Here is a 13,809-nt window from a genome sequence, read left to right as displayed (position 1 = left end):
AGAAGTCTGTGTAACTAGGGCATAATGCAAAAACCCAACAGAAATCAGCTATATTATAATTAAAATTGCAACTGCCTTTTGGAAAAGATTAGTTGACAAAGACTTAACATTGATTTAGCTTCACCTATATGCCAGGCACTATTCTGAGTATTTACATGTTGCAAACACTTAAACAGCACTTACTATATGCAACAGGCCCAGTTCTAACAGCTTTATAAGGATACATTTATTTAATGCTTAAAATAACTCCAAGAAGTTAGTCCTATTATCATCCCCAGTTTGCAGAGCTGGGATGCAGAAACAGGTAGCTGGGTTTAGAATCCAGGATTTTATTATTCACATCACTATGCTCTCTCAGTTCACAACTCTATGAAGTATGTGCTTTCTAATACTCGTTTTACAGGTGTGGAAATCAAGGCACAGAGAAGTTAAATAACCAAGCCCAAGCACTAGTGCACAGCGAAGTAACAGCAGTTATTCGTGAGGCTCAGAAACCTTGACTGATTCTCAGAGAGGTGTTCAATTCATGTTTTTCTAAAAGAAAAATTTAGTATTAACCAATAAATGCAAAACTCTTCAAATCATAGGGCTCTATAATCAAAATTACAAAAACAATTTCTGTTGTACAAAAGGCTAGAAATTAACAGAATTGCCCCTCTGCCCACTGGCAAGTCTGGGCTTTAATTTAAACCTGGTTACCAGCAGCCTAATGACAGGGGAAATCTCTGCAAGCATGCTTGGCGGGGACTGGTTTGGCCAGGAGAAGAAAATATTTTGGCCTTTGCTTGCTGCCTCTGAGCTTCCTGGGCTGTGTAAATAGTCAACACAAAGCCCCAAGTGATAGAGGGGTGGGTAGGGCTTGGCACCACCAACTGCAAAACTGCCACCTTCATGTCTCCCTCATGTTGTAGGTGAACCTGGGGTCACACCACAGCACACCAACCTGCCTTAGGATCAAGGGATCCAGGCCGAATAGCTAGAGAATCAGAAGAGTTTTCCCCTCGGGGCCCAATCCAACATTAGGGTTGCAGTTAAGCATGCGGAATGCTGACAGGAAGTGACAAGACAACCCCGGCAAACCCCTGGCAGCCAGGTCCCCATCTAAACACACTCTAGGGAGAGGCCACGGCTTTAAAGAGCATCAAAAGATAAAGCAAAAGCACCTGCCACAGCAACAGGAGGAGATTAGATTTCAAAGAGGGAACACTGGACAGGGCCGAGCTCTTACGTAAGTTCTCTAATGGGCTTATGGATTGAGCAGGCATGATGGAAAGTGCGTGTGACCCCTGCTGCAAACTCAGAAAGGCCTCTCTGTTCTTGACCAACACCAGGGCTTCAGAGGCAAGTTCTGGCTTTTGTTGATCAGCACGTGCAGTCAGATCAGTGGCGAGGTGGGTAGACCCAGTACAAGGGACAGGGGAGGAGGGCCTGGCTTCACTGCTTATTCATTCCACCACGATTGCTGCCATTGAATCTTAGGGCTGTGTGATCTGGAAGGGACTTGGACAGTTCAGCGGCTTAGTTCAGTGGCTTTGGAGGCCAAAGAATGGTCTCTTCAAACAAAATCTTGCCCAAGAGCCCAGCAACTCAAATAGTTAAGTCAGCCCTGGTGGCTGAAGCTGAGTAGGGGACCTAGGGACACTTTGAAAACCATCGATGTAGTCCAATTCTTTGACTTTAGGGCTGGGTAAGTAGAAGACCAGGGTGATGTAACAGACACAAGGTCAAAAACGTGAAGAATACAGAGACTCCCATGGGACTCTTGATTCAGGGAATCTGAAACAGTATGCCTGGAGAGCAGGACACATCATTCAGTGCTGACAACTGAGATCTAACCACTGCCTGCATCAGCACCCCCAGCACTGGTGCATTTCTTCAAGGGTGGCTGAGGAGAGCAGATTTTCAGCCTGCCCAGGTTCAAATCCCAACTCTGCTGTCAGCTGTGTGAGCTTAGGCAAGTTATGAAACCTTCCTAGGCTATAGTAGTGAAGATTATAAATAAGTCAATACAAGAAAGGGGTTCAGAGAGCTCAGAACACAGTAAACATCGCATACGTGATACATATTATTCTTACTCTAATTGTTATTACTTTTACTACTATTATTCCTCTAAGCTACCAATGTTTTGTCATTTACTTTCTTTAATGCTTTGTGCATATCTTTTTTTTTTTTTTTTTTTAACTGGATTACTGCTCGTGCCCTTAAAGGCATACCATGTTAGATATATTGTCCATCAGCATGAGCAGTCTAGCGTGGGCTTTGAATTAACTGACATTTGATGGCTGTGTGACCTTAGGCGAAGGCCTTAACCTCTCTGAGCTATTTCCATCATCTGAAAAATGGGAATAATGAGAATATTTACTCTCAGGGTTGTTGTGACAATTAAGCAAGTTAACAGACAAAAGGGGCTTCGCATAGTTCCTGGCCCACTGTAAGCCCAGATTTAACAAGGCAAGCATGTGGCTGAGCATAAGCCCAGCAGAGGTACAGGCTGGCTCATTTTGGGTTTTAAGCTAGGAATGAGCAACAGTTTTCAGTAAAGTACTAAAGGTAAATATTTTAGGTTTCGCAGGCCAAGAGGTGAATTTGAAGATGTTATGTAGGTACTTAAATAATAAGCAAACTTTCACAACCTTATTAACTGTATTTGAAATGCCATTAATAACTGAGAACAATTTTCAAAATATATGTCTACCTAATGAGAATAATACGATTCCTTTTTAGGGTAATAACATTTCACTTAAGTAGGGATTGAATGTAAAAACCATTCTTAGCTCAGGGGCCATACAAAAACAGAGAGTAGAATGGATTTGGCCTTCGGTCGTATTCTGCCTCCCCCTATTTTAACACAAGCGTTGGGGGTGGGAAAAGATTCCCAAATATTAGAAAGTCATCTTGATACCCATAGCCTGACTTGTGAGGTGGGGGGAATTATGCTATATGTTCAGGTGCCCCCATTACTAAATGACAATGCATTACAGAATTAACACGAACAATACATTACAGAATTCACTCTTTTCTCCCCGTCTCAGTTCAAGTTGAACATCAGTTTGCAGCGATCTTTCTGAAAATTTCATTGCCTGCTCAGTCCCACAGATAGTGCTCTACTGATAAATGGGGTGCTCGCAATGCTTAATTACAAATTAGAATCAATTTTAGAAATGGTAGCTCTGTATTTCTAGTACTGTCCACTGATGCCAGCTTAAGTCATGGGGGCTCAACTGGCCAGACTCAAGACTGGTGGTTCCTGAGTATAGCCACTGGGAAGAAGAAATAAAGCACTTTTCAGCTGAAAACGTAAACTCTTCTATTTATAAAATCTCTTTTTTTCTTTGTATAAATCAGAGACAGATTCTCACTCTGTTGACTAGGCTGTGGTGGTACTGCAGCCTTGAACTCCTGAGCTCAAGCAGTCCTCCCCTCTCAGCTTCCTGAGTAGCTAGGACTACAGGCTTGTACCACCATACCTGCCTAATTAAAAAAACAAAAAACAAAAAACAAAAAACTAGTAGACATGAGGTTCTTGGGCTGTGTTGCCCAAGCTGGTCTCAAACTTCTGGGCTCAAGCAATCTTCCTGCCCCAGCCTCCCAAAGTGCTGAAATTACAGCTGTGAGCCCATACGCCTGGCTAATAAAATCTTAATACATGTAGATATCATAAAATGGGGAGAAGTGCTAGAGCTAGGTCCCCTGGATATGAATCCTAACCAGTCTACTTAAAGGTTTGACTTTAGAAGAGTTATTTAACCTTTGTGTAACTGTTTCCTCATCTGTAAAATGGGATAATAACACGGACATTATAAGGAGGTTCTCAGTATGAATCAAATGAGTTAACATCAGGTGAGGGCTTAGGGGAGCGCTCGACACAGTAAGCATGCATAAGTGCCTGTTAAATAAGTCTTGCTATAAAAGGGCAGTGTGACTCTATGCCCATCCTGATCAGTGCATTCTGCCTTCAACTTTTATCAGAATTAGTCATTTGAATTCAAAACATTCCTGTCCCAGCCACTTACTAGTTGAGAAAAATATTTGAAAAACTATTTATACCACCATTCATTCCATTATACCCTAATAGGCAGGTACTGTGCATTACTAGATAAAAGAATTGAAAAGAAATGAATCTTGTAGTCCACTTTCAAGGATCCCGGGTGCTATATGCAGACAATATTATATTTTAATAATTAATTGTTCATCAAAGAAAAAGATGAGGAACAGAGATGCTAAATTCAAAGTTATTCAAATTGCAAAAATGAATAATGTATGACTTTTATATTAAATACACACTGTATTAAGTAGTCTACATTTCACCCAACCCTTTCTTTCACTTTTAAGTACTCTGAATGACAATATGAATAATCAGTTAGGGGAGGTTTATTTGGAAAAAGAAATAGCTTATTTGAATGCAAAAGGTTTATAGCTGAAGATGATTAAATTTTTCTTATCAATTAGGAAATTCTGTATGAGGGCTTTAAAGTCATGGTCAACCATTAAGCCCAGTGCGGCCCAGTTATCCTTGCAGTTTCCTTTCAACGTTAAATTATATCTGGCTGATTCTGTTCAATTTCTTATTTCTGATAGCAGTGCCAGGAGGCAATTTTTAATTAAAGAAAATCTGAAAGATTCAAACATGTATAATTGGATTAAAAATGTGATCATTAAAACATTAGATGATAATCAGCTGATTGATTGCATTTCTTGGTGTGTTAATAGCCTAATAGTTTCAATGCTTTGGTTATATAGGAAAAAAAGAAAGCTCTTTATAAAATATGATGAACAATCAATGTATAGAAGAGACCTGTGCAGTCATCGGGAACTGTGGAAGTGCACTGAATACCCACTCACACACACCCCAATAAAAATGTATTACACTGGAAGACTGGAAGGTATCTGGACAGGATGTGGTAGTTTCTAGGGGAAGAAAACCTGAAGCATTCCCTAAACAAAGGACCAATTAATTTTAGGAAAGTATATGAAAGCCCAAGCTTCTGTTTTTAGCCCAATGATTATTTGGTTTCTTCAGGGTTTCCCACAACATTTTTTTTTTTGTTTTGTTTTTAGAGGAAAAGCAATTAACTTTTCCTTAAATGCCTAAGATCACTGGGGCAGTGCTAGCCTCTGCTTGGTGTTATGTAAGCAGGGAAGGAAGGAGTGGATAGTGGAAAGAACTGGGCATTAAGTCATTAGAAATGAAAGATGATTTATGACAGTGCCACTCAAACTTCAATGTGCATGCAAATCATCTGGGAAGCTTGTTAAAATGCAGATTCTGATCCAGTAGATCTGGGGTGAGAGCTGAGATTCTATATTTTTAATAAAACAGATGCTGCTGGTCTCAGGACCACACCTGACTAGCCACTTTCTACAAGGACTGTATCAAAGGGTTCCTACATCCTGTGCAGCCTTGTTCACTTCTACTTTCTGATTTTTAGGTATAGCCACACTGGCCTCCTTGCTGTCCCATGAGCGCACTGCCTCGGGGCCTTTGCATGGGCTTTTCACTCTGTCCAGAACATTTCTTCATTACTCCATTCATGGCTGGTTTTGGACCAAATATTCTGCAGCTGTTAGTAACTTGGTCATATTTGAATCACCATTTCTAAATGAGGTCTACCCTGACCACTGTTTTGCAGATAGCAATTTCAAGGGCAGGATCATTGAGAAGGAAACATTTGATTGAAAGCCTGAAGGCAGTGAGGAAGTGAGCGACGTGGCTACATGGGGAGAAGAACACTCCGGGAAGGGAGAAAAGTCAGTGCAGAGGGACTCTGCCTGGTTTATAGAGAAATGGTTGGAGTGAAGTAAGCAGGAGGGAAAACAGAAGGAAAAGATCAACAGTCCAAAACTTCCCAGGTTTGAGGGGGAAAAAAAATCAGCTGTTGGGTAAGTGCAATTGATAATTACACTCAGAACTGTGAAGAGGTGACACAACTGAGTAAAACACTAGACATGGAATCAGCAGCTCTGGGTTAAGTCTAGACCGGCCATGAATGTAGTGTGTAACCTGGGAGGAGTCTTAGGTATGACAGGAGGGCCTGCCAAACACAGGGGTGAGAAATGGCAAGTTGGGAGGAAAAAAAGAGGCTGAGGGTGAGAATCCAGAAGGCAGCAGGGAGGTGAGAAGGTATTAGATTAGAACAAAGACGGCCGGGCGCAGTGGCTCATGCCTGCATTCCCAGTACTTTGCGGGAGGCCAAGGTAGGTGGGTCACCTGAGGTCAGGAGTTTGAGACCACCCTGGCCAACATGGCAAACTCCATCTAAAGATACAAAAATTAGCCAGGTATGGTGGCGTGCTCCTGTAGTCCCAGCTAGTCGGGAGGCTGGGGCAGGAAAATCGCTTGAACCGGGTAGGCGGAGGTTGCAGTGAGCCAAGATCGCACCATTGCACTCCAGCTTGGGTGACAGAGTGTGACTCTGCCTCCAAAAAAAAAAAAAAAAAAAAAAAAAAAAAAAAAAAGATGATAGCAGAGGCCTCCCTAGGGGGAGCCCAGAGGGAGTTAATTTTATGATCCAAATACAAGCAAAAATACTTGCTCTCTATAGCAGGGATTATGGGGCTGTCCTGTTAGCAAAGTAGGGCCATCTGCAAGGCTTCACAGTAAATGATTTTAAGGAATAGGCACAAGACTGAAGTTATGATTGGGTGATGGGGAAATCGAGGTCTCAAAGACACTAGTTTTTCATCTTATACATGAGAGGAAAACAAGGTTTACAAGGAAAGAGGCTGGACCACAGCCGCACCGTGTGTGACATGGGAAGGGTATCTGGATCTCCCCACGCCCATTTTCTACCACCCTCATTCTGGATCCCTGGGCTCTGGGGTCCTCATCTGCAGGATCCAGTGAGGAAATCTCACTGAAGACTAGGCAACTCTTTTAGCTTTTTATTTTACTTTTTGCGGAGACGGAGTCTTGCTCTGTCCCCCAGGCTGGAGCGCAGTGGCATGACCTCAGCTCACTGCCACCTCCACATTCTGAGTTCAAGTGATTGTGTGTCTCAGCCTCCTGAGTAGCTGGGACTACAGGCGAGCCACCACGCCTGGCTAATTTTTTTGTATTTTTAGCAGAGACAGGGTTTCACCATGTTGCCCAGGCTGGTCTCAAACTCCTGAGTCAGCTCAGGCAATCTGTCTGCCTCGGCCTCCCAAAGTGCTAGGATTACAGGCGTGGGTCCCCACACCCAGCCTCTTTTACGTTTTTAAATGTAAAACTAATCCTGACACTGCCCAGCTTAAACTTTTCCAGTGGCTTCTTGCTTCATTTAGAATAAAATCCAAACTCCTCATGGTGGCCATGGGGCCCTACATGACCTGTCTACCTCTGCAGCCTGTATTTTCCTCTCTCTCCCTTGCTGACCACCTACCTGCCTCCTCACCTTGCTGTTCCCTCTGCCTGGAATGCTTCCCCTCCCACCACCCTCCATAGAGATGATTCCTTTTCATCCTTCATGTCTGGGCTCAAATGCCACTGCCTGAGCCCCTCATCTCAGTATGTTTCCTCTGTTATTTATTTATTTATTTTATTTATTTTTGAGACGGAGTCTCGTTCTGTCACCCAGGCTGGAGTGCAGTGGCATGATCTCGGCTCACTGCAACCTCTGCCTCCCGAGTTGAAGCGATTCTCCCGCCTCAGCCTCCCGAGTAGCTGGGACTACAGGTGTGCGCCACCACGCCTGGCTAATTTTTTTGTGCTTTTAGTAGAGACTGGGTTTCACCATGTTAGTCAGGCTGGTCTTGAACTCCTTACCGCAGGCAATCTGCCCGCCTCAGCCTCCCAAAGTGTTAGGATTACAGGTATGAGCCACCACGCCCAGCCTGCTATTAACCTTCTGCATCACACCTTCATTTCCTTTCCAGCATTCCTTTGTTTACTGTCTCCTGCAACAGCTTGATTATTCCACAAGAGCAAAGACCTTGCCTGTACATATATCCAACAGCTAAAACACTTCCCCAGAACACAGTAGGTGCCTAATAATTATGTGAAAAGAGAATGAAGAAACAAATAAGCAAGCACAGTAGCAGTTGATATATTTTAAAAAACCAATAAGTCCTAGATACTGTCTTCCTCATCTCTAAGTCATCTTCAATCGTAAGATGCATCATTATTCCAATACCACTAGTAAAGGTTACATGTTGCTAATTAAACAATGATTTGATATGAACTCAAAGATCCATCCCAATTTTAGAGTTGTTAAAATATGAAGACATGAGAGTCGCAGAATTGATTAACTAAGATACTGACATTATTCCGTAGGACTCACAACAAAGGGCTCCGTCAACTTTCTGAGTCTAGTAGAAGCCAGGTCCAGAGCTTGTTGTTTTATGTGACCACAGTAAAGGTGCGCATAGGGCCAGGTAGCAGCAGCATTGACTCTCATCTGTTTACACTAACTGGGTTCTCTAGCCTCAGTTTACCCTTCACTGGCCTGCAACCCAAGACTCCATTCCACACTGTGGAATTTGCCTCAGTTTGCCTCCTTTTCCCAGTTCACACTTATGGTTCAGAAACTGGGTGCCAGGCCCTGGTGTAGCCTTTCTCTAAGTGAAGCTTCATAACCCTGTGAAGTAGGAATCAACATCCTAGTGAGGGCTGAGAACTTACCCAAGGTCACAGGTTGTTAAGACCTGGGTCTCAGTCTGTGTAATTGGCTAACATAGTCTCTTTGACAGGTTGTAGGCTCTGTTACAGCAAGACCATGCCTCCTGGCCTTATCCCCAGCAGCCAATGCAGCACTTTATAAAGTAGGTCCTTTATACATGGCGAAAAGAAATTGACCAAACTAAGTCACGACGTATCTCCAAGTCAAAAGTGGGCAAACTATGGTACATGGGCCAAATCTGGCCTAGTGTCTACTTTTGTAAATGAAGTTCTGTTGGTACATAGCCATGCTCATTTGTTTATGCATTGTCTATGGCTGCTTTCAGGCTACCACTGCAGAGCTGAGTAGTTACAACAGAGAATATATGGCTGACGAAGCTTAAAATACTTGCTATCAGTCCCCTTACAGAGAAATTTTGCCAACCCCTGCACTCCTATATGAGGGCAGGGTATTTTTTTTAAAAAGCAACAGGCAATACATGTGAGCATGAACAGGGTCAACTCCATGCAGTGGTGGAGGTGTGGAATTTACTTTTGCCTATAAAACACTCTGTATCAGCAGGCAGAGGATTAAATGCATGCCTCATGGTCTTCCCTACAGGCACAGTCCAGAGAAAATCCCAGGGGCCTATACTATGGCATGAATAATTAGTGCTGTGGGGTCTGAACCAGGTGGCCTGGGAGGGAGAGAGCCCACCTTATTAATCAGATCCCTATCTTCAAGCACCCGGAGAAGAGCAATCCAAGGTCATGAAACAGCCACCTCACTGGGTTCAAAGACATCTAGCCTCCTCCAACTTTATTAGAGGTTTCAGTTGACCAAGGGCAGCATTTTGATTTAAGGGTTGATGTTTAAATGAAATGTATGTTGACATTAATATTTCCAAAGAGAAAGCACATAAAGATTGCAGTCTTGTCAACAATTAAGGAAATGAACATGACATTTAAATTATATAGAGTCATACAGTGACAAAAACCCAATATTATCATTGAACAGTTTCATTGATTGCCTTTCTCCCCTACAGGGTTCTGGTGGCCATAACTGACACGACGTGTACATTCTTTTAGTTTCCTTTTGATGCTCAGTCAATGACCTAATTCACAAAGGAAAACCAAGATATACAAGAGTTAAGTGCTTTTGACAATAATCAGAAAGTTAGTCAATGCTTGGACTTAGAAGCTGGCCCAGCAGAGCAGAAAGAAATGTGATTCAGAGTTTAACACAACTGGATTCAAATCACCATTCCATTGCATGGCCAGGATACATTCGCTCGTCTCTCTAAAACCTTACTTTACCTATTTATAAAATGGGATTAAGAATTCTTACCTCACTGTGGTGCCACTGGGATTCAGTAAGATTGTATTTATAGAACGTCCAGGTAGGGTTAGGTACACAGACAGAGGTTAACAGTTACAGAAGCAGAGAGGCTGCTGCTTCTTCCTTTCACCCACTTCCTGGTTCTTTGTCCATTACCTTTTCCCCTGACCCCAAAAGAAACTGGCTACTCCAATCATCATCGTCATCATCATCATCTTCATCATTTTTATTTTGTGTGGCCCAACTAAACTGAGCAATATGCATCCTATTTTACTAGCTGGGTAGTGATGGTGGCAGAACCCAGAACTCTGCAGTCATTTCCTGTCATCACGTGGTTTCCATATTCAAGTCCACAAGTGACAACAATAATAACGATGATGGGCAGGGGGGAGTTGGTGGCAGTGGTGACAGCTATCACTGAGTGCTTACCATATGCCAGGCATAGTTATGTACAGTAAGTCACTGAATCCTCAGGATAAACCAGTAAGACTGGTATTAGTATTACCTCATGATGCAGTTGAGAAAACTGAGCCACAAAGAGGTGAAGTGATTTGTTCAGGTTGTAACACAACTGGATTTCAAACCCACTATGCAATAGTGTCTGTCTCTCCTACACCGAGGTAGCATACATAGAGCATGTGAGCAGGGTAAGAAAATCACACACGGTAGTCGCAAGCACTTTAGCAGGCACTTTTGCAGTAGGCAAATGGAGGTATCTTTTTAAGAGCTCTCTTTGCTCTTCACATCCCACTGAAACAAGCAGGAAAAGGGCATTTCCCTGGATTTCCATAATCCTGTTCAAATGATAAAATATTGACAAACAAGGCAGGCTGAATGAGAACTGGCCTCAAATTCAAACCTAATCTAAAAGGAATCACTTTTGAAGTCTTTTTACATCTTAACATTATCGTTAACAATACTATTAGTGATAAAACAGAAGTCGCACAGCATCCCATTTCCTGGCTAAGAAAAGAAGTGGAAATAGCTTACATCTATGGTGGTGGTTTTGATGCACTGAAATCCAGGAAGTGGTGGAAATGGCTTAAGTGTGCCTGTTTCTAGAAGATTTTGAGATCAAACATGTTCTGATAAGCATCAGTCCTTTCTAGATCCTTAATAGACATGAGCCAATTAGCGAAGATCAGGGCGCTGCATATTTATAGCACATTTCAGGAAAGTTCCATGTAATTAAATGCTGGAAACACAAACTTCAAAGGGGAAACTTTGTCGCATGTTAAGATGTTCAAAATGATCAGTGAGCTATAGATTAAAATACAGCATTCGTTTTCCCATTCAAAAAGAAGAAAATAATTTGGAGGATTTAAGTTAAACATTAAAACAGAACCCTCATTAATTCAGTTGAAATGTGATGATATCAGCAAAATGAAAACTGAAATCTCTGTAAAGCCTAGCAAGTGGTAAGTAATGACCTGAGTGGGTATTTACATTGTCCCAACATAAACAAATTACTGGGTGAAGGCAACACTATTAGTAGAGCTGCTGTAATAGTTACCGTTTAGATGAGGTAGGACTGACAAACATTTTCTTTAAAGGGCCAGAGATTAAATACATAAGGCGGTGCAGGCCAGTGTGTCTGTCATGACTACTCAAGTTTGTCATTGTTGTGCAAAAGTAGCCATAGATGATATGTAAACAAATGAGTGCAGCTGTGTTCCAATGAAACTTTACAGAAACAAGCAGTGGGCTGGATTTGGTCTCCAGATTAGAGCTTGCTGATCACTGATTTAGAGGGCGCTGAACACATACCAGGCATGCCTTCTTCCCCATGTTGTCCCTGTCTGAACGCATTTAGCGATAATACTCATGAGATAAGCACTTTCATTATCCTCACTTTACAAGGCAGAAACTCGGGGACAGAGAGGTTCAGTAATTTGTTCTGGGGTCACACAGCTCCCAAGTTGGAGAGCCAGAATTCAAACCCAGGCCAGCCTGAATTCTGAAGTACTGCTCTAGAAATCTCGTTCAGTTGTGTTCCTAAGAGTCCAACTTCAAGTGAAAAACAACAAAATTCCATTTCTTTAAAAGTATTCCATAATGGAGACTTTTAATAAAGTTCTTTCCAAAGGTTCAACGTGAGATTACTCTGCACACAAGTAACATTAAAAAAAATTCTTCATGAGACTAAAATTTTTCCAAGGACAAGGGAAATCTTGTTCATTTTACCCTCAGCACGTTAGGCAGTCAGTTGATGGAAGGATGGGTGGATGCTATGATTCAGGGAGCTTGGCGGTTCACAAACACAAAAACAGGCAAGAACCCCTCACAGCAACTCAGTTCTGCTCCATTTTCTTGCTACTGGATTATAATGACGTTTCTGCCTCAGGATTCATTTTTCCCAAAAGTCTCTTGTTCTAGCATTTGTCCTCTTCTTCCAAAGTCCACAAAAGATATTTTCAGCAACTTCAGCCACTTGGCCTCAGATGGCTTATTTCGAGCTTTTGGGCCACAGAGATAGTCACAATGGTGTCAGAGTGACAGTGACAGATTATGGTCCTGTTCAGTATGTCTTCACTTGCCCCTTCAACAAAACCCATATGATGAGTTTCAATCAAGATGGAAAAAGGTAGGTGGGGAGCCTCATAGGGATCTGAGCGGGAGAAGACCTGGAGTTAGGAGAGCCAGTCTGAAGTCAGGAAGACCTTGGTTAGACTCTGGGCTGGGTCACTTCTCCTGATGTGACCCTGGGGCAAGTCGCCCAGCCTCTGACACTTTGCTTGCCTTTCTATATGATGGGGACCGCGGTGGTTGTATCTCAGAGGGTTTCTGGAGTATGTAGTGATGCCTGCTGGGCTAAGCAGACAGAGCAAGCATGCCCCGGCACAGCAGCAGTGAGGCACCCTTTGTGTTTAAACTTGTCACTTGACACCCCATCCCCTTTGTTTCTGATTTCCTGTTTCTAATCTCCACAAGGAGATATTTGTTTTCAGAGTCACCTCTTAATGATATAATTCCAAGCAGGCACAGTTCTTTCACTGGCCTGTAATCAATTTGTGGAGAGAACACACAGCCTGTCAGGGGTAGTTATGGTAAAAAGTTTTTTTAAAAAGTGCTGTCACTCTCCTTTGCTTGTTGCGAGGCCGCTTGGAATTCGATGTGTCCCAGAGGAAAGCAATGTCTGAATCTCTTCCTTTCTAATGTTAATCATTGTCTTCTTTGATTGTGAAATATAACACCCATGCAGAAAGGTGTGCAAAACCTCAATGTACTGTTGAAAAATGATCCTGAAGTGAGCCCTGGTGTGTGGGTGTGTGATCAACACTCAGAACACGAGAAGACTTTGCCTCCCCCTACCCGGCCAGCCCCTTGTCACTCTCTCATCCACCCCCAGGAAGTCACCACCATCCTCATTTTGAAATAATCACTTGAGTTTCCTATTAGTTTTAACACCTACACATGCACTCCGAAGCAATAAAGGTTAGGTTTTCTCATGTTTTGAAGTTTATCTTTGGGAACGCACAATGTTTTCTTCAGAATCTTGCTTCCCTTGCTTAACTTTACCAATCTCCGATGCACCCATATTGTTGAGTGGGCCATTCCTTCCCATCGTGGTGAAATGTTCTATTCTATGACCGCACCAGGTCATCTTTACTCAGCCTGCTAATGATGGGCACCTGAGGCATTACCAGGTTTGGGTAATTAGGAGAAACACCACCACACACATTCTTGCCCACATGTCTTCTTCTTTTATTTTTCAGACAGAGTCTTGCTCTGTCACCCAGGCTGGAGTGCAGTGGTGCAAACTTGACTCACTGCAGCCTCGACCTCCAGGGATCAAGCGATTCTCATGCATCAGGCCTCCCAAGTAGCTGGGATTATAGGCCCATACCACCAGACTCAGCTAATTTTTGTATTTTTTTTAGTAGAGGTGGGGTTT

General features: G+C 42.7%; 1 protein-coding gene across 3 annotated transcripts in view; it reads right to left on the bottom strand.

Annotated features, from left to right (window-relative positions):
* Positions 1-13,809, bottom strand: part of PTPRG (protein tyrosine phosphatase receptor type G) — a 744,286-nt gene that overhangs the window by 139,662 nt on the left and 590,815 nt on the right. The window lies entirely within an intron of this gene.

Source organism: Rhinopithecus roxellana, chromosome 1, assembly GCF_007565055.1.
Source record: "Rhinopithecus roxellana isolate Shanxi Qingling chromosome 1, ASM756505v1, whole genome shotgun sequence".
NCBI lineage: Eukaryota > Metazoa > Chordata > Mammalia > Primates > Cercopithecidae > Rhinopithecus > Rhinopithecus roxellana.
This window is presented reverse-complemented; position numbering and strand designations above follow the sequence as displayed.